Source organism: Sminthopsis crassicaudata, chromosome 2 (assembly GCF_048593235.1).
Source record: "Sminthopsis crassicaudata isolate SCR6 chromosome 2, ASM4859323v1, whole genome shotgun sequence".
Classification (NCBI taxonomy): Eukaryota; Metazoa; Chordata; class Mammalia; order Dasyuromorphia; family Dasyuridae; genus Sminthopsis; species Sminthopsis crassicaudata.
In genome coordinates this window covers 539,108,802-539,134,226 of record NC_133618.1, presented here as the reverse complement: position 1 = coordinate 539,134,226, position 25,425 = coordinate 539,108,802, and the positions used below count along the sequence as shown (strand labels likewise).

Below are 25,425 nucleotides of genomic sequence, written 5' to 3'. Positions count from 1 at the left end.
CATACTTACTCTCAAGCTGCCTCCTTGCCTCTCCTCTTAATCTAAAAGCATATCCCTGTTCTTCCTCACCCCATTACAGCAGGTTTGCAATTCTATCTTTTATGGCTTAAGAGTTAATTTTTAAAATCCTAACTCAACAAACACTTAACAAATCAGGCTTTCCTGTATACTTCAAAAATTAGAAAAAATCTACATAAAACTGTAGATTTCTATCACGGACTCTGTTTACTTTTCATTTTAATTCAATCCATAGCTTTTAAAAATTGTCTTGCTTTGCTGTGCATCTGAAAGAGTTAATTTCTAAAATTTCTGCTTTTCTCCACTAAAAATTCACTAAAAACACCCCCAAAACATACATCTTAGGAGGGCAGAGTGACTTAGAGCAAGAAGGGACTTTTTTCAGAACATTTCCGACAAGCGTCCATCTAGCCTCTGTTTGAAGGCCTCCAGAGGCCGACCCATTCTACTTTGAGGCCATACCAGTGCTTATTGAGATTTTTCTGCTCATTGAGAGTAACTTTCATATATTTTGAATAACTCTTAATATGTGGTTTTCTAAGTCAATAAGGGCCTGCAAGGACCGCTAGTGATGGTTTAATCCTCTCACTTCCCCCCTTCTATTTAAGTTTGACACCATTGGCTTACCATTATAGTTGGGGATCAAAGCCACCTACCCCTAAAATTGGGATACAAGTGGTCTAAGCAAAATGGCAGTTAAGCAGTTTGGCTTTGAATTATTGGAAGATTCCTTGTAAGCCAAACTTAGAAGCCAGACTGGTTGACCCTCTCTCATTGTTCCCTGAATCCCTTTGGATCCTCGTGACATTATTCCTGTCTTGGTTGCCCTATGCTCTCTTCTCTACCTAATGAAACCCCATCTGTCTCCCGCTACGTTAGTCCCAGCTCCTCTGCTCCCCTCTACATGGAACTTTCCTGGGGAATGGCTATCGCATTCCCCCCCCCCCCCCCTTCTAGAGAAGCCCAATTACATTTATAATCTCTGTTTTTTCCATTATTAATTTCCTTGTTTCTTGGGTCTTTATCCTCACTTAGGCAAATGATGGGTCCAGAGTCTCAACTCCAGGAGTAGGCAGTCACAAACAAAAGATGTCACTGTTAAACCCCCAAACCGTACCATAACAAAACGTGCTTGGTTGTAACTTGGATTGATCTAAAATCCATCTGGTCTTGGATGAGATTGCAGAGACTTGGGGATGTTGCTACAATTCGATGCGGATTGATATTTCAGTGGAGACTTCCTGGGTCTGGCTTCCTGCTTTTCCCTGCTCTGCAAAATCCCTCATGGAAAGAAATAATGGAAGTTACAAAAAGGCAGTAAGTCTCCAGACTCTGGGGCATTCATTTTCCCAGAAGGCCACTGCCTCTCTTATTCTCAAATGGTGCCCTGCCCTTGGTCTAAAGGAAATCGGGAAATTCCTGTAGAATGTGAAGATTGGTCTGGTTCAGACCAGTTTAAGGCTCACTTCCCTCCTACCACAGTCTACATTAATCTTCTTTTTTCTGACTTTTAAGGCACATAGGGGAGTTCCCAACAAACCCTCCTTTCCATATAAGCTTTGTCTCCTCTAGTTCAATGATAAATTTTTGAAGAATTATATACTTAAAGGGTTTGATAACACCTTGAGTAGAATGGGGAGCTCTTTGAGGGCAGGAACTAATTTCAATGCTGTCTTTGTAGCCCTAGTGTTTAGGATGGTTTCTGGTACACAGATGGTGCTTAATAAATGTTTATAATTGATCGATGAGCACAGTGCCTCCTTTGGCTGACTTGTTCCCCCTGTTAATCAGCCAGATTATGAGAAGATTAGATGAATCAGTCTTAGTGTTCCAGCAATACCAGTTTTGACTACATGGGGAAAGATGGTGGCCGTCCACAGGGGCTGGTCACAAAGGAGGATTTTTGGAGGGGAAGATGGCAGTGTTGCCCAATATGTCAGGCACTTTCAGTCATTTTTTCCTGTTCTGAATCACCAGGGAAGAAGCTAGATAATGGAGCTAGATGAGCCAGTTGTCTGATCCACCTTGGCCCTTTTCGTTGAATTTTGTCTGGAGACTTGGCTTTTGGCTGTGTTATTTCCTTAGTCTTCATTCCATTAAATCTGTATGTCACTTTGATTGGTAGAGGCAACAAAGTTTGGAATCCTCTTCCTTCCTCTCCTTGTTTTATGCTTGTTTCTATCTCCCTCTTCCAAAATGCTGTCAAGGTCATTGTCAGGCAGGTGATGGATCTTACCACTCCCAAGTGGGAGAGATCCATGGAGGTACCCTCACATGGGCCATCATGCTTTTAGTCATCAGGGCTTTAGGGCCTCAGTACCAGAGGACTAGATTCCCTAAACCCACCTCTCCTCCTACTGTTGCTGGGGCTTTGAGCAGAAAGAATAGTATTTTAAAGCTAGTGCTCTCCTCTCCTCTTCTTCCCCCATCTCTCCCCCCAAAATTAGTTAAGCCAGCTGTGAAAAAATATACAATCAGAAACAGCTGGCTCTGAAAATGAATTTTTCCCTTGAAGGCAGATGCAGGCTGTGTTGTAGGGGCCTGGCAAGGTTGGACTTGGCATCATGTAATGCCAGTGTGTGTTCATTACTTGTTTCTCCGTGCTGTCTGGCTCCCTTTCAGCGTGCAGAGCCTTTAAAATGCTTTGCTCCTAGGTCTTTTGCTTTTGAAATGCACTGTATTTCCACATTGGGCATGTGAGACTTCTTCTTTTCTTTTTTTTTTTTTTTTTGGTTTCTTAGCTCTAGGATGAGGCCATGTAAACATATGTTGCTTTCAGCCCTATAGAAATGGAAAACACAGTATGACACTAGGCACTCTCTGTCGCCCTTTCTCTCAGCCCCTTGCTTTATCCCTTCGTCTCTCCCTTTCCCTTCCTCCCTTTTTCTCGCTTTCTCATAATAGGGAAAAATAAGATCTTATAATAAGGTAAAATGTTCTCCTAAGATCTTACTCATTTGTAAATCTTATGACTCTACAACTAGTTGGGCAGTAGAACATAGTTGATTTTCTGGTGCATCCCTTCTAAGGGATTGGGATTTCCCTCCCTAAACTTTCCAGTGGTTTGAAATATGGAACCTCCTCATACACACCAGAATCTTTGTCCTTCTCCCTATTAATGTTTCTTAAATGTGGCTACATCCATAGACTTCAATGCCTGACACTTAAACACCTGTGGAAGTAGCCATTACCCAAACATTTGTTACTGAGAACCCAGATGTGGATGAGCTGTCATTGACAGACCCTTTGATTTTATCTTATTAAGACTTCATTCATTTAGATTGATTAAGACTTCAGGCCACTCATAACCCAGTGTAATACTCAAACCTTATTCAGGGACAAGCAAAACAAGAGGAATCCCTGAGTTATAGCGGCAAAGTCCCTAGGGACACCAGACCACCAAAGCTGTAATTCTCCATTGAGAGGAGTTCCCATTTGGCCTGTACACATTCATGATCTCTCTCTCTCTCTCTCTCTCAAGGATAATTAGCTCTGTAACTATAGTGATTAGTATGCCAGTTTAGAATTCTTCTGTCCCTGTTTTTGTCTGCTGGCCTAATGGAGGAATGAGGCTGTTGGCCACAGCGAGGGCCTTCTACCTCCATAGACCAACTGCCCTACGCTCCTTATTGTGGTAACAGTGGTGGTCTCTCACGCCTGTGAATTCCCCTATGATAAGGACCACATTCTAACTTCTATTATGGTCTTGCTTCTAAATAGATTACAAATTCCTTGATATTGTGGGTTAGTATTATTTAATTGACTTATCTTTTTCAGGCACACAAATTACCTAAAATTCTCTACCTTTTTTCTCATATTTATTGTGATGAGAAAGTTGAATAATGTATTCCCTAAGAACATTTTTGACTGAAAATATATTGATTTCATGATTTAATCTCCCATAGAACCAAATTCAGTGTCATATATATGGCAGACATTCAGGTTATACTTGGTAATTGAAGGATTTGTGGGTTTGCTTTTTCTAAACTGACACTTGGTTCTGGAATTAATAGTATTGTAGAATAATGTTCCTTGTAATTGTGTGAGCTTGTGTCATTGGGGTAGGATAGAAGTCCTGGAAAAATCCTGATTTTATAATCATCAGTGTTCTTATACCACTGTTAAGTTTATAAAGTGCTTTATGTTCATTATTTTCTAATTTGATCCTCATATTAGCCTCATTTTATAGATTAGAAAATTTTGGGAGTTAAGGTGAATTGACTTGACTTTAGTCACCCAAATGATAGAACTCAAAGGCAGAATTCACATCCATTTCTGCCTAGATTCCCAAGCCAGTAGTAGTCTTTCCTTCTGCTACATCATGCCCCCTCTCCAAGTGCACAGGCTTGGCTCCAATACCACACCTGTGTTTAGGTTCCCAGGGGCACATGGAATAAAGCCCAGAAAGAGTTTGCAAATCACTGTTCTGAGAGATAACTTTTTGTACACTCCAGGAAACCAAGGAAAGAATCTTTTAGTGTTTGCTAAGCAGTAGTATTTCTTGGGCTCTCACTATGTGAACCACACAGTAGTAGGTGCTTTAGTCAATCAGTAAATGTTTATTAAGTGCTTACTATGTGTTAAGTGAAGCACTGGAGATGCAAAAGATACAAAAGGTGGTCCCTGCCTTTACAGAGTTTACAATCTGATGGGAGAGACATGCAATTGAATCTATACCTTGTAAGCTACATAAAAGATAAATAGGAAATAATATAGGGAAGTCACTAGAGTTAAGAGGGATTAGAAAAAGCTTCCTGTGGAAGGTGGGATTTTAGTTGAGACTTCAAGGAAACCTGAAAGGTCAGTGGGCAGAGTGGTTGGAGGGAGAGCATTCCAAGCATGGCCGACCTTCGGAAAGAATGCCCAGAACTAAGAGATGAGTGTCTTGTTCTTGGAACATCCAGGAGGCCAGAGTCACTGGATCAAAGGGTACTTGTATGGCAAAGAAGACCGGAAAGGTGTGAGGGGACTAGATTGTGAATTCAAAACGGAGAATTATATATTTGTTCCTGGAGGTCAGAGGAAGCCCACTGGGGGATGATATTGTAAGGCCTGTGCTTTAGGAAATACACTTTATTTGCTGAATGGAGAATAGATGGAAGTAGTGAGAAACTTGAGGCAGGTGGGGACCCGCTGGATAGCTAATGAAAGAGTCCAGGAATGAGGGCTGAGCCACCAGAAAGGTGCCAGTGTCAGAGTTGAGAAAGGGCATATTGGAGATATATCAAAAAGGTGAAAGATTGGTGAGAGTGGATGGGAGACAGTGAAGAATCCAGAATGACTCCTAGTTTGTGTGCCTGGAGTTGGAAGGAGAGGGTGTGCATTTGTGAGCATTTGTAGAAAAGATAATGAGTTCTGTTTTGAGCATGTTGATTTTAAGATGTTTGTTGGACATCCGGTTTAAGATGTCTGAAAGGCAATTGGAGATGAAAAATTGGGGCAGGGTTGGTAGATTTGAGAATTGCCAGTTCAGAGATGGCAGGTAAATCATGGGAACTGCCACAAGTGAAGTGGTATAGAAGCAGAAGAGAAGAGCACTCAGGACGGAGCCCCGAGAGACACCCATGGTTAGAGGATGTGATGTACATGAGGATGCAGCAAAGGAGTCAGACAGGTAGGAGGAGAACTGGGGAGAGACTGGGTGTCAGAGATAGGGGCAGAAAGTATCTGAGTGTAAGAAGATGAAGAAGAGGAGGAAGAAGAAGGAGCTCATATAGAATGAGCTTTGGTGGAGTTTTTATTTTTCTGTACAATATGAGTCAAGGTTTTCAGCTGAGAGGATGGGGAGTAGGGAACCAGGAGAAGTTTGAGGAGGGATGAAAAGTTTGGAAGAGTGGCTGAAGAGAGTGGGATAGTGAATTGAAAAGAAGAAGTATAGTGGGATTGCCTGGCAGCAGTGAGGGCCCACTCTTAGAGGGGCTGCAGAGTGAAGTCCTTAGAGAGTTGCCTGGGGGTACTAAGCCAAGAGATTCAGGGATTCATCTATTCAAAGAGCCAGAATGTTTTAAAGGGAGTACTTGAACCTAGGTCTTCCTGAGCTGCTACATTGTGCTGCCTAACATGCATAAAGTACATAACTGTTTAGGTAGAGTAAGGTTATGATAACTTCAAGGAGAAAAACTTCTTTTTTATTTGTTTGTCCTTCGTTCTCTTTTTTTTAATTTTTTATTAATGTCTTAATTATAACATTTTTTTTGACAGTACATATGCATGGATAATTTTTTACAACATTATCCCTTGTACTCACTTCTGTTCCGAATTTTCCCCTCCTTCCCTCCACCCCCTCCCTTAGATGGCTGGCATTCCCATACATATTAAATCTCTTATAGTATATCCTAGGTACAATATATATGCAGAACCGAATTTTGTTGTTGTTGTTGCAAAGGAAGAATCGGATTTGGAAGGTAAAAATAATCTGAGAAGAAAAACAAAAACAAAAAAAAGCTCACAGTTTACACTCATTTCCTAGTGATCCTTTTCTGGATGTAGCTGATTCTGTCCATCATTGATCAATTGGAATTGGATTAGCTCTTCTCTTTGTCGAAGATATCCACTTCCATCAGAATACATCCTCGTACAGTATCATTGTTGAAGTGTATAATGATCCCCTAGTTCTGCTCGTTTCACTCAGTATCAGTTGATGTTAGTCTCTCCAAGCCTCTCTGTATTCCTTCTGTTGGTCATTTATTACAGAACAATAATATTCCATGATATTCATATACCATAGTTTACCCAACCAATCTCCAATTGATGGACATCCATTCATTTTCCAGTTTCTAGCCACTACAAAAAGGGCTGCCACAAACATTTTGGCACATACAAGTCCCTTTCCCTTTTTTAGTATTTCCTTGGGATATAAGCCCAGTAATAGCACTGCTGGGTCAAAGGGTATGCACATTTTGATAACTTTTTGGTCATAATTCCAGATTGCTCTCCAGAATGGCTGGATTCTTTTACAACTCCACCAACAATGCATCAGTGTCCCAGTTTTCCCACATCCCCTCCAACATTCCTCATTATTTGTTCCTGTCATCTTAGCCAATCTGACAGGTGTGTAGTGGTATCTCAGAGTTGTCTTAATTTGCATTTCTCTGATCAATAGTGATTTGGAACACTTTCATATGAGTGGAAATAGTTTTAATTTCATCATCTGAAAATTGTCTGTTCCTATCCTTTGACCATTTATCAATTGGAGAATGGCTTGATTTCTTATAAATTAAGGTCAATTCTCTGTATATTTTGGAGATGAGGCCTTTATCAGAATCTTTAACTGTAAAAATGTTTTCCCAATTTGTTACTTCCCTTCTAATCTTGTTTGCATTAGTTTTGTTTGTGCAGAAACTTTTTAATTTGGTGTAATCAAAATTTTCTATTTTCTGATCAATAATGGTCTCTAGTTCTCCCTTGAACACAAACTCCTTCCTCCTCCACAAGTCTGAGAGGTAAACCATCCCATGTTCCTCCAATTTATTTATGATTTCATTCTTTATGCCTAAATCTTGGACCCATTTTGATCTTATCTTAGTATGTAGTGTTAAATGTGGAGGACAGGTGGATTAATGATGTTATTAGGAAATTCCATTTCTTGGGGTAGCACAGACCTGGCATCTACTTTTCTTATATATTTTTTTCCTTAAGATGTTACTTATCCATCTTAAGGAGAAGATCACTCGCTCAATAAACATTTGTTAAGCACTTACTATATACCAAGTACTATGCTGATCACTGGGGCACTGTACCAACACTAAGGAGCACTGAATCTCTAGTCCCCAGTGCTTGAATTCATATTCTAGCTCAGTGATTTACTATTTGTGTGACATTGGACAGGTCACTTAATTCTTCCTGAGCCCCATTTCCTTCATCTGTCAAATGAATGGCAAGGTGTTCTCCCAGAGCCTGGAAAGCTTATAGTCTTGGGGGCTTAAGGATCAGAAAGGAGAAATTCTCTTCTCTGGGCTTGAACCCGAACCCGTGTTGGCAAATACTTAAAAGAGCTTCCTTCCTCCAAAAGCTCACACTTAAAAACAAGTTTTAAGACTCTCTCATGAGAATTATTTTTCCCATTTCACAGACAAAGAAAGCAAGACTCTTTATAGTCTAACACACACACAGCTGATGAATGCTGGAATCCAAACCCAAGTTCTCTTTATTTCTAGCTCTACTTTCCTTCCAATACACCCAATACCTTACGGATCTCATCTGGACTCTAGTTAGTCAACCAGCAATCAGTATGCATGTATTAAGTGTCTGCTCTCTGTGCCAAGCACTGGGCTAAGTCCAAAGCCCCTGTAGGCCAAATGAAGGCCCTTCCACCTCTGACATTGCAGGTTCCCCTCATGGTCAGCTCTGATGAGTTAAAATGGTTATAAGCGGGCACAGATGAGAAGCCTTAGACTGTCCAGGACGCCCTGACATCTATGGGAGGCTGGGCCTTTTTAATGCTTCTGTAGCTGCCCAAAGAGGAATGCTTCCATTCTTAAGGCTTCCCTTTCATACAGTGGCTGGGCAGTGGGCAGGAGCCGGTCGGTCCCCGTGTGGACCTTGCCTCTGGCCTGCCTCTCCTACGCTGGTATTGGGATGCCTTGGCCCAGGTTCAGTTTCCAGGGTACTTTGTAGCCCGGTGGCACTCCCCCAGGGAGGAGAATAAATCAGGGCTCGGGATATGGAAATAAAGTGACTCTAGTACTTCCCCAGCGGTGCCTCTCTGTTTTGAATAAGGTTGTGGATTGTTTATTTGAGAGAAGAGAGGCCCCAGCCAAACATCCTGCTTTTTAAAATCCCAGCTCTGCGAGTTCCAGCTAAGGCGGGCCCCCTTCTCTCCTTCATGAGGGAGGGCTGGGTACTCTTCAGCAGGAGATGAAACTGCCTGGGAGCAGCCCCTCCACAATCCCCACCCTTTCTGAGCTGGAGCAATAAAAGGGGAGAGAGTTTCCGTCTCTATTTTTTATTTCTCCAGATCTACCCTCTGACTAAGCCTCTGAGATAAGGCTCCCCTATATTTCTGTGGTACTTTGTACCCTTGCCAATGCACTTTTGCATCCTTTAACTCTCTGATCCTCACACTGGGCAGACATTGTGGTTCCCATTTGACTGAAGCAGAAACTGAGGCTTAGTTCAGGAACATGCCTGAAGCCACACAGGAAGACCCTAGATCTCTGGATTCCTGCTTCAGTTTTCTCCTCCCCTCCTTCCTACAGCAAGCTGCTTTTCTAGGAAGCACCTCTGTGAAAATGGGTTATTTTTTTTTTAGGGCAGGTAGTTTGTTCTGGGCTTCTGCTTCACATCCTCTACTCCCAAAAGTTCCTCTCTACAGGCCTGATGTGCCCCAAGCGATCCCTAAAATAAGCAGCAGCAAATCCATATGCCAGTGATCTGAGAGAGAGAAAGGGGAGGAAACACTCGGGCATCCTCATAACCAAGCTTCCAGTGCCATAGCAAGGTTCCTAGAGTGGTGACCTGCAGGAATTGACATCTTGAGCCAGATTGTATGATTTCTAAGGTTTAGTTTTGGTCCCAGCTGACTCCAAAACCTTTGGGAAAGTCCTCCTCCCAACCCACAAGTGGGTTCCTTCTCTCTCTTTCTTGGTCTCTCCCTGCCTCCCTCCCTCCCTCTCTTTCTCTGTTGCTTTCTTTCTTCTCTATCTCTCCTTTCTTTCTGTCTCCCTCCTCTTTCCCTCTCTATCCTTTTTCTCCCCTTCTCCCCCTTTCTCTCCTTCCCTCTCCTTTCTTTTTCTTCTTCTCTCATTCTCTCTCCTCAGCCCTTTTCCTGGCCAGGAAGGGGGTGGAAAACAAACAAACCTGCTTGGGTGAGGGTTGTGTTGCCACAGTGGCTGGCACAGATAAGAGCATGTCCATCCACCAGTTAAGTCATGAATCAGCTCGGGAGGGGCTCAAGTCAGGAGGGGGTAGTCAGCCCAGCCCAGCCCAATGTCATCTCCTCTGAACATTTCTAAAAGTGCTCTTTATAGATTTGTCTTTTTTTTTTTTTTTTTTTTTTAATAAATGTGGGGTGTGGATGGGGGAGGCTTGGTGGCCCCGGGGCTTTTGGAATTCATGTCACAAATGTCTTGGAACCTGTAGCTTTTTGGGACAGGACAAAACCAGAGACCTTCAAATGCCCACGTGACCAATTAAGACTGTTGGACTCTGGCCTTTTTCTTTAAATGCCTCCTGGATAGGACATGTGGGATTCTTGAAAGTTAAAGGTCTGCCATGTGAACCCAGTTATTTGTTCCATATCCTCAAGGACACCTGACCTCAATCCATTGTTTGCTCTGTTGACACAGCCCGCAGATGGAGGCCCCAGTTCCTCTCAGCTCTTTAATTGGGGGAGGGGGGAAGAAGGGGTTCATGCTAATGGGCAGGCAATTCATATATTTAAAAAAACAATTCATATGTTTGGGGTAAATGCCATCCCAGGTCAACTCCTTTTATAAAGTGGCGTTAGTCCTTTTGCAAAATGAATAAACACTCCCTTACATCTGTTTCGTAGGGTCATATTTTTGTATGTCTCATTTTTTCATTCCAGATTGAGGCACACCTGTTTGTGGTTGCATCTAGGAGGGTGCAGGATTTTTTTTTTAAACTGCATTAAGCTATCGACATGGTTGACATGATAATTAAAATACTACATGGAGCCAGTCAAGAGAATGATCCAATTTGTGGGTAGCTAACAGAGTTAATGAAGTGAGGTTTCGCTAACGAATTTAAAATGATGTGATTACCAGTTGGGAAATCCTTATCCACTAATCCAAAGGATAGCGAGTACAGCCAAAGCTTGTTAATTTGGGCTCCACTAATTTGGATTTTGTGGTAATTCAGACAGAGGCTGGACTGAGGTTTACCTTTGCTCTCATTGTGAAGAAAGGATTCATCTAAGCAAACAAAGAACATTCAAATAATCGGCATGTTTATGCAGTTTATGAGAATAAGCAGGTTTTTGTTTTATTTTGTTTTTTTAAACAAAATTCTATCTACTAGTGGCAGTTAAGTGGACTTGTACTCAGGAACACTTGAGTTCAGATCCAGTCTCAGACATTTAAGTAGCTGTGTGACCCTGGGGAAGTCATTTTACCTGTCAGCCTCAGTTTCTTCTTCTGTAAAATGGGAATAAAGAAGCATCTGCCTCTCAATTGTTGCAAGAATCAAATGATGTAATAATATGTGAAGTGCTTTGCAAACTTAAAGTGCTAGATGATATTATTTTTGCACATTGAGAACCACATAAAGATAAAGAACTGCCTTTAAAGTAGGAAGAGACGGTTTCATATCCTTTATGTCACCTTAGCATGAGTCTCCAGGCTATTAAGTTCACAGAAGGTGCCCTCACACATTGGAAGAAAGTATTTGCTTATTCAGAAGTTTTCTATACCAACTGCTGCATTCCCACTGGCACAGGTTGTCCTTGTGTCCGCAGTTGTCCGGCAAATTAAATGGTGCTGATTCTAAGTGTCACTCTGAGGATTCTAAGTTCCAGGGAGTCGTGCCTTTTCTCTGAAGGAGACAGGGCTTTTATTTCTCTTTTATTAAGTAGGTTTCCCTGATCTTTCACTGATTCAGACTAGGAATGAACCAATTTCGATTCTTAATTCTCTAATGGGTTTTGGAGGAGTTCCATTTTGGGCCCCCTAGTGGCTGGAGCTAACGGACCCGGCAGCCCTAGGGCTTCACTTGGGGGAACTCTGCAAGATTTCTGGCTCACCTTTCTCCGTAGAGGTCTCTGGAGTCGGGAGTGGGCTCTGCCTAATCCACCCCCCACCGCATCACACAGGTGCAATGACCCTGTAATTGTGGATAATCGGTGTGCTTGCCTGAATGTGGTTGAGGTTAACCAGGCCATTTTTAACCCCAGCCTGGCTTTTCCCTACCAGTACTGTCCCAGGGAGCCTTTCCTCCATGTCTGTGTATATGTATGTGTGAGAGTATGTATGTGAGTGAGTGTGTGTGTGTGTGAATGAGAGAGAGAGAGAGAGTGTATGTGTGTGTGTGTGTGTGTGTGTGTGTGTGTGTGTGTGTGTGTGTGTGTGTGTTCAGGTAACAGCCCCATTTGAACATGCCTTTGAGCCCAGCATTTAGACAAGGTAAACCAGCCTGGTAGACCACAAACCGAGAAGACTTTTTCATTGTCAGGATTCAGTGATCCATGGCTGTCAAGGATCCTGTGGCCTTCACCTTGACACACCCCGAGGGAAAGAAACTGACTCAGAAGGTACTGACGCTCAAGGATGCAGCCATCAGTGACTTTGGACCACCACTTAATCACAGTCGAGTCTCTTGGGTGTGCTCTGTACCCAAGAACTTAGGCAGCTCAACATGGTAGCACATCGTGTCCCCCTGACGGATAGAATATGGGGGCAAGGACACTCACAGACATAAAGGATAAGATGCCCAGGAAAAGGTGGCCCACAGTAGTCGGGGGCACACGAGCTCTGGAGCCTGAAAATCAGAGTTCAAATTCTGCCTCTCCAGTTTATTAACTGTGTGGCTTCTTTTCCAGGCCTTAGTTTCTGTAAAATATAGGGGTTGGACTAGATATTCTTTAAAAATTTTTAAATTTCTTGATCCAGCTGTTTCTGGAAAACAATTTAGAACTATGCTCGGAGGGCTGTCAAACTGTAAATACCCTTTGGTCCAGCAGTGTCTCTACTGGACCTATATTTCAAAGAGATTATTAAAAAAAAAAGGGGGGGAAAGAACCCACATGTGCAAGAATGTTTGTGGCAGGCCTCTTTGTAGTGGCCAGAAACTGGAAACTGAGTGGATGCCCATCAATTGGAGAATGGCCGAATATGTTGTGGTATATGGATATTATGGAATATTATTGTTCTGTAAGAAATGACCAACAGGATGATTTCAGAAAGGCCTGGAGAGTGAAATGAGCAGGACCAGGAGATCATTATACATGACAACAAAAAATTTTGTGGTGATCAATTCTGATGGGCGTGGCTCTTTTCAACAATGAGGTGATTCAGACCAATTTCAATAGACTTGTGATAGAGAGAGCCATCATCATCCAGAAGGAGGACTCTGGGGCCTTTTTCACCTTTTGTTGTGTGGTTTGCTTGCTTATTGCTTCTTTCTCATTTTTTTCTTTTTGATTTGATTTTTCTTATGCAGCATGATAAATGTGGAAATATGTTTAGAAGAATTGCATATATTTAACCTATATTGGATTGCTTGCTATCTAGAGGAGGAGGGGAGGTAGATGGGGAGGGAGGGAGAAAAATCTGGAACACAAGGTTTTGCAAGGGTGAATGTTGAAAATTATCTTTACATATATTTTGAGAAGTAAAAAAAAGCTATTATTAGGAAAATATATAAAATATTGTTTAAAGTTCTGCATTGTGATGTATAATAATGATAACAGTGATCACTAGAGTATGACTTTCAAGATTGTAAAGCTCTTTTGTATATAAAGTCTTACCTGGGCCTCACAACTACTATGTGAGGTTAAAGTATGTACAAATATTATTGCCCCCATATCACAAAAGAATAAACTGAGACTTAGAAAAGTTAAATGACTTTCTCAGGATCCCTTAGCTATAGCAAATATAATAAGCCAGTATTTGAACTTAGATATTCCTAACTCCCAATTCAGTACTCTACATTGGGGTTATTTAACCTGGGGAACAGGAGTTTGTTTGTTTTTTTTTTAAACAGTTTGATAACTGCATTTTAGTATAATTGTTTTCATTTGTAATCCTATGTAAAGTTATGCATTTAAAAACATTCTTCAGAGGAGGGCCCCCTAGGTTTCAATACCCTGGCTGCTAAAGAGACATGACATAAAGTTAAGAACCCTTCCTATAAATGACCCATGATTCCTCTTACACAAGCACTGCTAGCCTCATGAACATCCACAATGAAAGTTATGCTTTCTCCCTGTTTATTTACAGTTCAGTGAAAACAGTATTAAATTTGAAGGTAGGGCAACTGAACTCAAATTCCTTTTGGGATGGGGTGGGGTGGGGAGCAGGAGTAAATGACTTGTCCAGAGTCACACCGCTAGTAAGTGACTGAGACAAGATTTGAGTTCAGGTCCTCCTGATTACAGGGCTGGTGGTTTATCCACTGCAACATCTGGCTATCCGAGATCCAATTTTGCCTCTGTAAGTACTTATATACCCTTGTGGAGGGAAAAAAGGGACCTACTCCTGGAACCAGAGGACTTACATAGGTATAACCTTGATCAAGATATGATCAGAGCACCATGCTTGCTGTTGCTCAGAGACCAATTGTGATGGACTGTTCATTGGTTGGCATCAGAGTTTCACTTACACTTTGAAGAGAGGAAATCAGAATTCCCCAGATCAGATTCTCTTGAGACTGAAGGCTTCCTACTCTGAGAAATTGTTCTATGTTTTCTGTTAAGATTAGATTCATTGTTGACTTTTGGATTGGTCATTGTTTGTGGATTATTTCTAGTTTAAAAATTAGTTTTCATATGGTTAAAACAGTTACCACGGAGAGTGTGGAAGATCCAACAACCATTTTTGAAGTATTGACTATTATATACTGTTTGATGTTTCCAGATGCGTATTTTTGGGAAATACCAAGCTAGATAAGATACTCCTTATCTTTAGTGAAGTTGCAGACTAATTGGGGTAGGGATCTGTAAGATATACAGAGATTAGAGTGGCTGCAAATTAAGATAGTGTAGTGCTTTTATACATACCATGGGATCAAATGAAGGAAAAATTTGGACCTGAAGATAATCAAAGACTGTTGCTGAATGGAGGACCTCCAGGATGGGTAGGTTATTTGCAAATGCAGATCATTCTAGGCATCCAGAATAGTGTGATTAAGTATAGCATGGATTGTAAAAAGATTGATTCTTTTGTTTTTTAGTCTTATCCTTCTTTGTGACCTCTTGTGGAGCTTTCTTAGTGGAGAGAGTGGAGTGGTTTGCCATTTCCTTCTCCAGCTCATTTTACAGATAATGAAATTGAGGCAATTGGGGTGAAGTGACTTGCTCAGGATCATATAACTAGAAGTGTGTGATACTGGATTTGAACTCATGAAGATGAGTCTTCCTGACTCTAGACTCAGGCTTCTATCCACTGTGCCACCTAACTGCCCCAGTTCTTTTGTACCTTAGACCATTTAAACTCATTGTGGGAAAGCAGGTGATGTAGTATTGGATGTGGAAGTCTGTTGTGCGTTGAACTTAACATTTGGGAAGAACTGAGTGTATAACTGAACAAATTCCTTAGCCTTTCCATGCCTCAGTTTCTTCATCTGTAACATGAGCAGGTTGAGCTCAATATACTCTAAGATTCCTTCTTGACCTAAATCTGTATGCCTGTGTATTATTTTTGGAGGACATGTCGCTAAAATTTTGATTCAGTGAATTTGAATTTTGGATCTTAAATATTAGAGGGACCTTTGATATGATGATGATGATGATGATGATGATAGCTGACAGCATTATCTCATTTAACTGAAGTCTAGACAGTTTAAATTTACTTCCCCAAGGGGGTAGATAGATCAGAGACAGGTTTTGAACCCAAGTCCTTGGGGTTCAGGTATCAATATTCATATCTTATATCATGAATAGTTCTTTGGATCTCTTCATGCTTTATACCTATAGGATAGACTTAGTTGATCAATCACCAACATCCCCTCCAACTTTCAGTCTTACCAATCTTCAAACCAATGGGGCACCCACCATTCCAGATCATTCTAGCCAGACAGGCCCATTTGCAGTCCTTTTTCTTTTCTTTTAAATTGTTTTTTATAGCGAATTTAGAAATCATCAGCATTCCCAAACATTGTAAGCCATGAAGAAGGACCATAAGAGAATGAATCCATAGTCCTTCAAAGAGCAATTCCAGCTTGTACTCAGTAAATCATCTTTCCAGAACACATTCCTCTAGGGATTTGTAAAATAATCAAAATATTTAGGGCAAAGACCTTCAGATTACTTATGGCTATTAGTGGGATCCATACATTTTGGCACAAAGCATGGCCTAATTGAAAAAATGTGTATGCTTGATGATTTCTTTCTTTCCTTTTTAAAAAGAAGTAGTCCCTGGGAGAAGAGTAGTCATGAAAAAAAAAAAAAAAAAGAAGGGAAGGGATAAAATATCAAAAGAGTCTGAGTGGAAGAGCTGTTTACAGAAATTTGGAAAATATAATGCTGAATGGAAAATAAACGGGACTTATAGAGAATTGGATTATTAATAGAGCTGAGTTACCATTGCATAATGAACCTTTTAAGAGACCTGGGACAGCTTTCCCCTTTGCAAAACAAGTTTCCCTCAGATAGCACCATTTACACTGCTTCGGGCATTGGGTTACAACAATAAATAAAAATGAACAGTGCCCCTAGAAATTTGAGGAATGCAAAAACGTTCAAATGATTTAGTATGAGAAAACATTATTTAAACATTTAATTGAATTGTATGTTTTCATCTTTAAAACATTAGCTTTTGAACTGCCACCTGAGTCTTCCCCTTCTTTCTCTTCACTTCATCATTCAAAATACAAAGCTATCCTTTAGGGGCTCGATGTTTCCCTCTCCACCCCCACCCCCAGACCAAGTTTCTTTCCTTCTAGTCATTCCCAGTTTGGACCTGGCAATTCTGGGTCACAAGAAAAAGATTGTGTCGGGGGAGCACATTACAAATGGTGGGTTAGGAAGTTCATGGGGGAAGCTGATTAGTGTGTAAGAGGAAAGACTTCTGAGTGAGGAGATTCTTATATCAAGGAAAATCTCTGCTCAAACAGTGGGTGAGGATTTGCTCTCTAAAATAAGTTAACTCATTTGAGCATCCTGTATCCTGATTCTCTCTGTTCCTGGGCATTTCCATTGGGGAGTCATAGGGAAGAGCACTAAGCAATTTTCCCCCCTGGGACTTAGTGTTAGCTGTGTGCCTTTGAACAAGAATGGGTCTTCTCTTTAAAAAATAAGGAATTGGAATTGAAAGAAAGGAATTCTGGAAGAGCCTTCTAATTCTGTAATTGCCCTTTAAGAAATTAGAATGGGCTTGCCGCCCACCACTTGGGGACCTAGCCTAGATGGAGCAAATTCCTTAAGTAAACTGGAATTGCGCCTGCTTTGGTGTTTCTATTTGTGCCTGCACAGAGTTGAAAAAAGTCACAGGGATTCCCAAACCCTGGCGAGTGCCTGCTGACAAATTGGTTTGGCTTCTAAAGCAAAGAAAGAAAAAAAAAAAAAAAACATGTGTCTGTAGCACATTTTGGAAGTTTAGGCAGGTTCTGTCCATCGAAGTCAATATTTACATGTGGGAAGTGTGTACATACACACACACACACCACACACACACACACGACACACACACACACACATCTAAAACTCATTTACTCTTTAGCTTGTGCTCAAAAATCGTTCTCCTTCAACAAATACCGAGATCCTGTCCTTCCTTGTCTAAGACACAGTGATCGATGCAGAGATAAACATGGTCTTGTCCTCAAGAAACTTGTAGTTAAAATTTAGTAAGATGAATGAAGATCTCTATACTTTGAGCAAATCAGTTACATTTCTGTACAATGGAAGATTTCCACCAGATGTTCTCTCAGGTTACTTCCAACTCTTGAGATCTGGGGAAAAATTAAATCACAAAATAATAAGACAACGGGAGAATAATAAAAATAAATCACAAGTAAAAAATGACAAGGGAAATAGGTGCGAGGTGCCAAATGAGTACTATAGGACATTATTTCCAATTTCCTTGACCTGTTCAGAAAATGTTCATTAGGATAAAAAGACTTTATAATTAATTCTTACTGTATTCATCCCCTGGCATCCTTTCTCTTATTTGCTGTCTCTTGGGTGTGCTGAGACTGTCCACGGTGTTAAGGAATGTAGATGTTGGTCTGCCAGAAGGGACCGATAAGCAAACTATTCGTGGAGCTGTGGCTTAGGATACTGAGGCATGGAGAAAGGAAATAACTTCTCAAAAGGATTTGGTCCTTTGGAGTCATGGTTGATCATATAATTATTACTTTTATAGATTGTCTTTAAAAATGGTTCGCTTTTACAATGGTGTTTAAATGTAATCTAAATTGTTTTTCCTGGTTCTGTTTATTCTCCATCAGTTTATACAGTTCTTCCCAAGTTTTTCCTAAACTACCTCTTTCAACATTCCTTATAGCACAGTAATATTGCATTATAGTGATGTATCATTGACTTGTTCAACCTTTGGAGTTCAATTCATGGATCCCCTCTCTTGGTGTGCAATTCTTTTAGACAAAGTATTTATTAAGCATCTACTATGTGCCAAGGATTGTGCTAAGGCGCAGGAGATACAAAGGCAAAGGAACAGTCCCTTTTCTGAAAGATCTTATAGATTAATGGGGGGGAGATAGCAGGCAAGCAATTATATACAAATAAGTTATTTACAGGATAAATTGGAGATAATTTATCTCCAGATAGGCACAAAGGCACAAAGGATGATTGGGAAAAGCTTCTTCTAGAAGATAAGGATTTCGTGTGAGACTTGAAGTCAGAAGAATTAAGAGGTAGGGATGAGGAGAGAAAGTTCTGGGCATGAAAGATGAAGGCAGATTGAAATTCTCAAGTCAGGAGATGGACTCTCTGGGATGAGGAGCAGCAGGGAGACCACTGGATTGCGGATCATGTGGAGGGAAGGGAGGTGTGAGGAACATGAAGACTGGACAGTTCTTTGCCATTACAAAAAGAGTTGTTATTTGACTTGTCCATGATCTCAGTCTTAGGTGATGTGGTATTGCAATTACATTTGAGAGAAACAAACCAATCGAAAAGAGCTAATATATCTTTTTAAATAAAGGACCTTTTCTTTTTTGGTCACTGAGTATTCCCAATAGGCAACTTTTGGGGACTAAGTTCCAGATTATTTTCCCTAATGACTGTACCAATTCACAGCTCCATCAAGAGTTTGTCAAGGTGCTGTTTTTCCTTCCTCAACCCTTCTTGCATTTGCCTTTTTATTTTTTTATTTTTTATTTATTTATTTATTTTTTTGGTTAAAGCTACCAAGGTGGAATCTCAGAGTAATTTTAATTTGCACATTGCAATAACCTCTTAATTAGCTAACTCTTAACAGCCTGTTTCCTTTCAAACCATCCTTCTCAGTACAGCCAGATTCATTCTTTCTTCACACACTGGATTGTAGTCCTCTCTACAAAAAACAAAAACAATAACAAAAAAAACTTTTATTGGTACCTGATTGCTTAGGAAATAAAGTCAGAATTCCCTAATGTGACATCTAAGGGCTTCACAATCTGATTTCTTTTCTCACATTCTTCCTCTCCATATCCACCAACCTCCAGCCAAACTGAACTACATGTCCAGAACTTGGCTATCTTCTTGCCAATTCCACATTGGGGAATCTTTTCACTTTCTGTGAAATCTTCTCTAATCTCCCTCTTCACAATTCCCACTGCCCAGTTGGAAGTGATCTCTTGCTCCTATGAATGTAGATAGCATCTTGTACTTTTTAAAAATTGTGTTCTATTTTTGCATTATAATTATATATTTATTTTATATTATTATATTGCATGATTTATAATTTCTCTTATACTTATGAAGGGAATAATCTTTTCCCCCTTCTGAGGCATTTGGAGTGAAGTGACTTGTCCAGGGTCACACAGCTAGGAAGTGTAAGTGTCTGAGGCTAGATTTGAACTCAGGCCTTCCTGACTTCAGTGCTGATGCTCTAAACACTGCACCACCTAGCTGCCCCTGTAATCTTTTCCAAATTGTTCTTCTAACCTTTATTGCCCAGACTTTATGATTGTTGTTCAGTCCTAACTCTTCATGACTCCATTTGGGGTTTTCTTGGCAAAGGTTCTAGTAGTTTGTATTCCCTTCTCCAGGATCCTCATTTTACAATTGAGGAAAATGAGGCAAGCAGAATTAAATTAAATTAAACAGGATCACAACTACTAAATATCTAAGCTAGATTTGAACTCAACTCCTCCAGATTCCAGTGCTCTATCCATTATGCCATATAGCTATCTGTTGCTTAACTAAATATGTGAATATAATACAGGATGTTCCAAAAAATCTGAATCCAATTATAAGCTTTAATAACTAAGAACTGCACAAAGACTTTTGGGACCCTATGTATAATAGGCATTTAATAACTAGTTTTGAATCAACAAATAAGGCATTCATGATCTGCTCTGGAAATCAGAAGATCTAGGTTATATTGCCACTGATACCATATAATTTGGGACAAATCACTTACCTCAGAGGTAGCAACTCTGGAAATTAATTATTTGACTGAGACTCCCTGTTCTACACTGAGGGCAGCCCGTAACCTCCTTAACCTAGCTATGTTTGAGATTAAGTGACCCAGGATGCAGTTCCTAATTCATAGTCTCTTCCACAAACAAGACTCCCTTTTAATTGAGGAACTTTTAATTGTGGAGGACATTGTGATTTTGGTGGTGGCAGACCGAGAAGTTTTCCTCAAAATAAGACCTTTAAAATGTCCCCTACCCTCTCATTGGGGTTCAGTCCTTTCCATCATAGGCAGGATTGTCTGTTCTTAGGATTCGTGACATTGTTTAGAAAGAAGGAATACTTTTTTTTTTCACGCTGTTTGGCATATAAAGTGATTCCTTTGTTCTCTCACCCCATCTAACTTGAAAGGCCTTTTAATAACCAAGTAGTAAAGGAGGTTAAATTCCGACATGATCCTCCCTTCCCCCATTTGATGATAATTTTTCTCTTGCTTTCTTTGAGAGAGACAGACATAGATGAAGCTGACAAGCATCAGTAAATCCAAATGTTTCCTTATATGAGAACCAAAAAAAAGAGTATGGTATATGAAACTGAATGTATGTATAGCTTAAAAAAATTTAATACAATAGTTCCAGCATTCTCTTGTCTGTTTCTCTGTCCCCTTCTGATCTTCCTACTATTATATTTTAAAATGTTTCATTGCTATTCTACTTCCTTTTCTTTGATATCACTATCACTATCTCCCTCTCCTCAAACAGTCCTCCAACAAAATATTTCTAAGAGCTCCTCACACCATCTCAAACTTAAAAGCAGTAATTATTAAAACAGTCTGGTACTGGCTAAGGCATAGAGTGCTGGTGGATCATTGGAATAGATTTGGTACAAATTATATTGTAGTAAATGACCTTAGTAATATGGTATATGATAAATCCAAATACCAAACTTTTGAAATAAACTCATTATTTCACAAAAACTTCTGGGAAAACATCTCACACCATATACCAAAATAAGATCAAAATGGGTACGTGGCTTTAATATATAAAGTATGATACCAAAGACAAATTAGGAGAGCATAGAATGGCTTATCTGTCAGATCTGTGGATAACAGAAGAATGTATTAGCAAACAAGAGATAAAGAGCCTTACAAAATGTAAAATAAATAGTTCTGATTACATAAAATTAAAAGTTTTTGCACAAATAAAATCATAAGAAAAGCAGAAAACTGGGTAACTTTTTGTAACATGTATCTCTCAGTGGCCTTCTTTCTTAAATATATAGAGAATTGAATCTAATTTATGAAAATATAAGTCATTCTTTAATTGATAAATGATCAGAGAATCTGAACAGGCAGATTTCAGACAAAGAAATCAAGGCTAGCTATAATCATATGAAAAAATTCTCTAAAGCACTCTTGATTAGAAAAATGCAAATTAAAACAACTCTAATGTGCCTATCAGATTGGCTAATATAATAGAAAAAGAAATTGATAAATGTTGGAGGAAAGTGGGAAAATTGTGACATACTAATGCATTGTAGATAGAGGAGTGAAAGCAGTTTGGACCTATGCCCAAAGTGCTATAAAATCGTGTATATACTTTTTGATCCAGCAATATCAATGCTAGGTCTATATCCCAAAGGCATCCAAAAAAAGGAGGGGAAAACCTAATTGTACAAAAATATTTATACCAGCTCTTTTTGTGGGGCTAAGAATTGAAAATCAAAGAATGCCTATCAATTGGGAAATGGCTAAACAGGCTATGGTATATAATTATAATGGAATATTATTGTGAAATTACAAGTGATTTCAGAAAAACCTGGAAAGACTTATATGAACTGATGCAAAGTGCAGTGAATAGAACCAGGGGAACATTGTACATAGTAGTAGCAATATTCATTGAAGAATAACTTAGCTATTCTTGGCAATGCAATTATCTAAGAAAATCCCAAAGGATTACTATGAAGTATGCCTCCAGAGAAAGAACTGATATTGTTTGAAGATTGAAACATGCTATTTTTCACTTTTTTCATTCCTTTTCTTTTATTTGAGTCTTCTTGTACAAAATGACTAATATGAAAATGTTTTAAATGATTGCACATGTACAACATAACTATATGCTTATTATCTCAGGGAGGGAAGACAGAGGAAGGGAGAGTTAGAATTTGGAACTCAACTTTAAAAAGTTCCAAAATTGTTTTAATATTTAATTGGGGAGAATAAAATATATGTGTATGCACATCTATAAAATATATTAAAATATTTTAAAATCTCCTCCTTTGTTACAGATAAGCATAATTAAGAAAAAGATCCATACATTTTTAGACATGGCTAATTAGCCATGTCTTAAAAATGTATTTTTCATTCTGCATCTCTGCAGACTGTTTCTTCTCTGCCAAGAAGCAGGAGACAAGATCAATCTTCTGGAGTCATAATTGTGGTCTTTTCATTGATCAGAACTCTTACATCTTTCCCAATTTCTTTCTTTTATAGTATTGTTATAGTAATTATATAAATTGTTCTCCTGGTTCTATTCATTTCATTTGATATTGGTCCATATGAGTCTCCTCCTAAAGTTCTTCTGAATCGTTTGTCATTTCTTAGAGTTCTTTATTTCTTTTCAGTTCACTAACATGACCTTGCTAGTTTTTCTGACCCCAAAGTTTATTATTCCTCTCCTGCTACAGAAAGACCCTTTATATCACAAAGGAATTCAATTTTGGAACCATTTATTTTTGTCCAGCTGTTACCCAACTTACCTCCTTCGGGAAGTTTTCCTTGGTGATATTTCTCTCATACCCTTAATAGCAATAGCTGACATTTCTTTTTTTTTTATTAATTTTTATAATTATAACATTTTCTTTGACAGTACATATGTATAGGTAGGTTGGTTTTTTTTTTTTTTTTTACACAACATTATCCCTTGTACTCCCTTCTGTTCCGAGTTTTTCCCCTCCTTCCCTCCACCCCCTCCCCTAGATGGCAGGCATTCCCATACATATTAAATATCTTATAGTATATCAATAGCTGACATTTCTAAAGAACTTTTACATAGATTATCTTTTTGAACTTCTACCCATCATCTCCATAGCCCTAAAGCTGTCGATTTGGGGAAGGTTCTTTGTGAGGGCTCCCAAGTCTTTTTAGATTGTGCAAGTCCTGCCTCCATAAATAGCTTCACAGTTTGCTTTTGAATCTCTCCACATGTAGAATGTATGAGTGTGGGGGTCCCGGTGTATAGAGGCACTATAAAAGGGGAGTAGATCATTTGGAAGCTCAGAAGGCAGATTCCTCGTAGAATACGGAAGAGCTATTTGTTCTTGTGCTATGCTTAGCCTTCAAAGGACCTTCCCCAAGGGTCTTTTGGGATGTGCTGAGGTCACTGCTTGTGTAGAAGATCCCTGTTTGTTCATGAAATATGTGGAGCAGGACAGAATGGCTGTGCATTAACTTCTTTGATCTTTCTCTGCATCTTGGCCACTCTAAGAAATATGGCCCAGGTATACCGAAACCAGCTTTCCAGTATTTTCCAATAACTTGTCCCCTTTTATTTGCTTCTAGGCATTAGTTAGAACTTAGCTATAAATTTAGAAGATATCAGAGTTGTGTGCTGATGATGGAGCTGTTCTGTTGAGAAAAGTGTTGTCCTTGAGAGTTAGGAGCTTCAGGCTTAGTGTGATCACTCGATGGCTCTTAGTTTCTTTATCAACCAATCAACAAGCTTTTATTAAGCTACAACTAGGTTTCAGACTTGACTTCATTACTAGGGGCCTAAAGACAACAGAAACAGCTCCTGTCCTCAGGTTACTTCTATTGGGAAACTACATGCTTTTAAATAACATAGACAAAATAGATGCACAGTAAATTCAAGATAAATTCCGCAAGGAGAGAAGAGGGCATTTAAATTAGGAACTGGTAGAATCATTACAGGTTTCACAAGGAAGATGGCCCTTGCGTGGTCTTACAGATGAATAAAAACTGCATTCCAGGCACTGCAGTGATTAGTGCAAAGGTATAGAGATTGGAGATGGAGTATTGTATGTGGAGAATAGTTTAAAAAAAAAGCCAGTTTGGCAGGTTGGGGGGACAGGGAGAGAGATAGTTAATCAAGATGATCCACAAGGTCCCCTTCAATTCCCTTGGTTTTTGGTAGGGCCATTCTGGACACATCTGGAGTTCAAAGAGGTCCCTTCTCTCTGAAAGAATTGGTGAGCTTTTTTCATCTGTAAAATGGGAACAAAGATGCTAGCACAAAGCTTCCTCTGGTTCTTCAGATGAAAGGTGAAAGGACTTGGGAAGGGAATGCCCTAAAGCCAGGAAGAATCGTCATTGATTATATGTCAAGTCAGGTGTAATCTCTCTGCCTCAATGAAGCCAGACCCTGGGCCCTTCCCTTTGGGCAGAGGGCCAGGGGAACCCGCGGTTGGGTAAAGTAGTGGGGCCTCCAGGAGGAAGGAAAATATTCCCAGAGTTCTATGCTTTAAGCCATTTTGGTAAAAGCCTAATTAGAGGTGACAATGGTGACTTTGTCTGAATGTTCACTTTTTCCTTCCCTTTTATTTTTTTGGTGCGTTGTTATGTCCATGGGAAAACTCTAGGTAACATTGTAATTACTGAAAATATTGTGGGTCTTCCGAAGTTTGGGGTGGGGGTAGCCGGGAGTGTGGAGAGGCAGTTTTTTTAGATTTTTTTCCTTTAGCTTGGAAATGCAGTCCTTTGCAGTCAGGCTGTCACAGTTAAAATAAGGTTTAAATTACAGGCCAGCCTGTGGCTTTTTTTCCCTTTCTTTCAGAATTTTTGCCAACTTGCAATTTACTTAATGAAATCCTGCTATTCCGTTTAATGGGGATATTTTTTGCAGATGTTGATTTAACTTAGCTTTGCAAAATATGTGGACTGTGCTTTTTCTTCTCCTATTTTTAACAGTCTCCGGATTCTCGTTCAGTAACTGGCGGCTCAGTCATGCCAACAGCATTGTTTACTCCCATCCCCTGGAAATATTTGTTCTCAGCTCTTTCCCCTTCCCCCTCTCCTTTAAAAAAGAAATAACAAAAACATTTTAGAATTGAGACTCACCTAAGGCTTAGAAACTGCTAGAGGTTCAGCACATTAGCACTGGAAGGGACTTTATACCACATCTAGTCTGATTTCCCTTAAAGAAGATAAGCTGAGGTCCATCAGAGACAAAATGATGTGCTCAGCTTGCTTCATAGTGGCA

General features: G+C 39.8%; 1 protein-coding gene across 1 annotated transcript in view; it reads left to right on the top strand.

The window, feature by feature from the left end:
* Nucleotides 1-25,425, top strand: part of SMAD6 (SMAD family member 6) — a 104,597-nt gene that overhangs the window by 51,383 nt on the left and 27,789 nt on the right. The gene's annotated exons all lie outside the window — the stretch shown is intronic.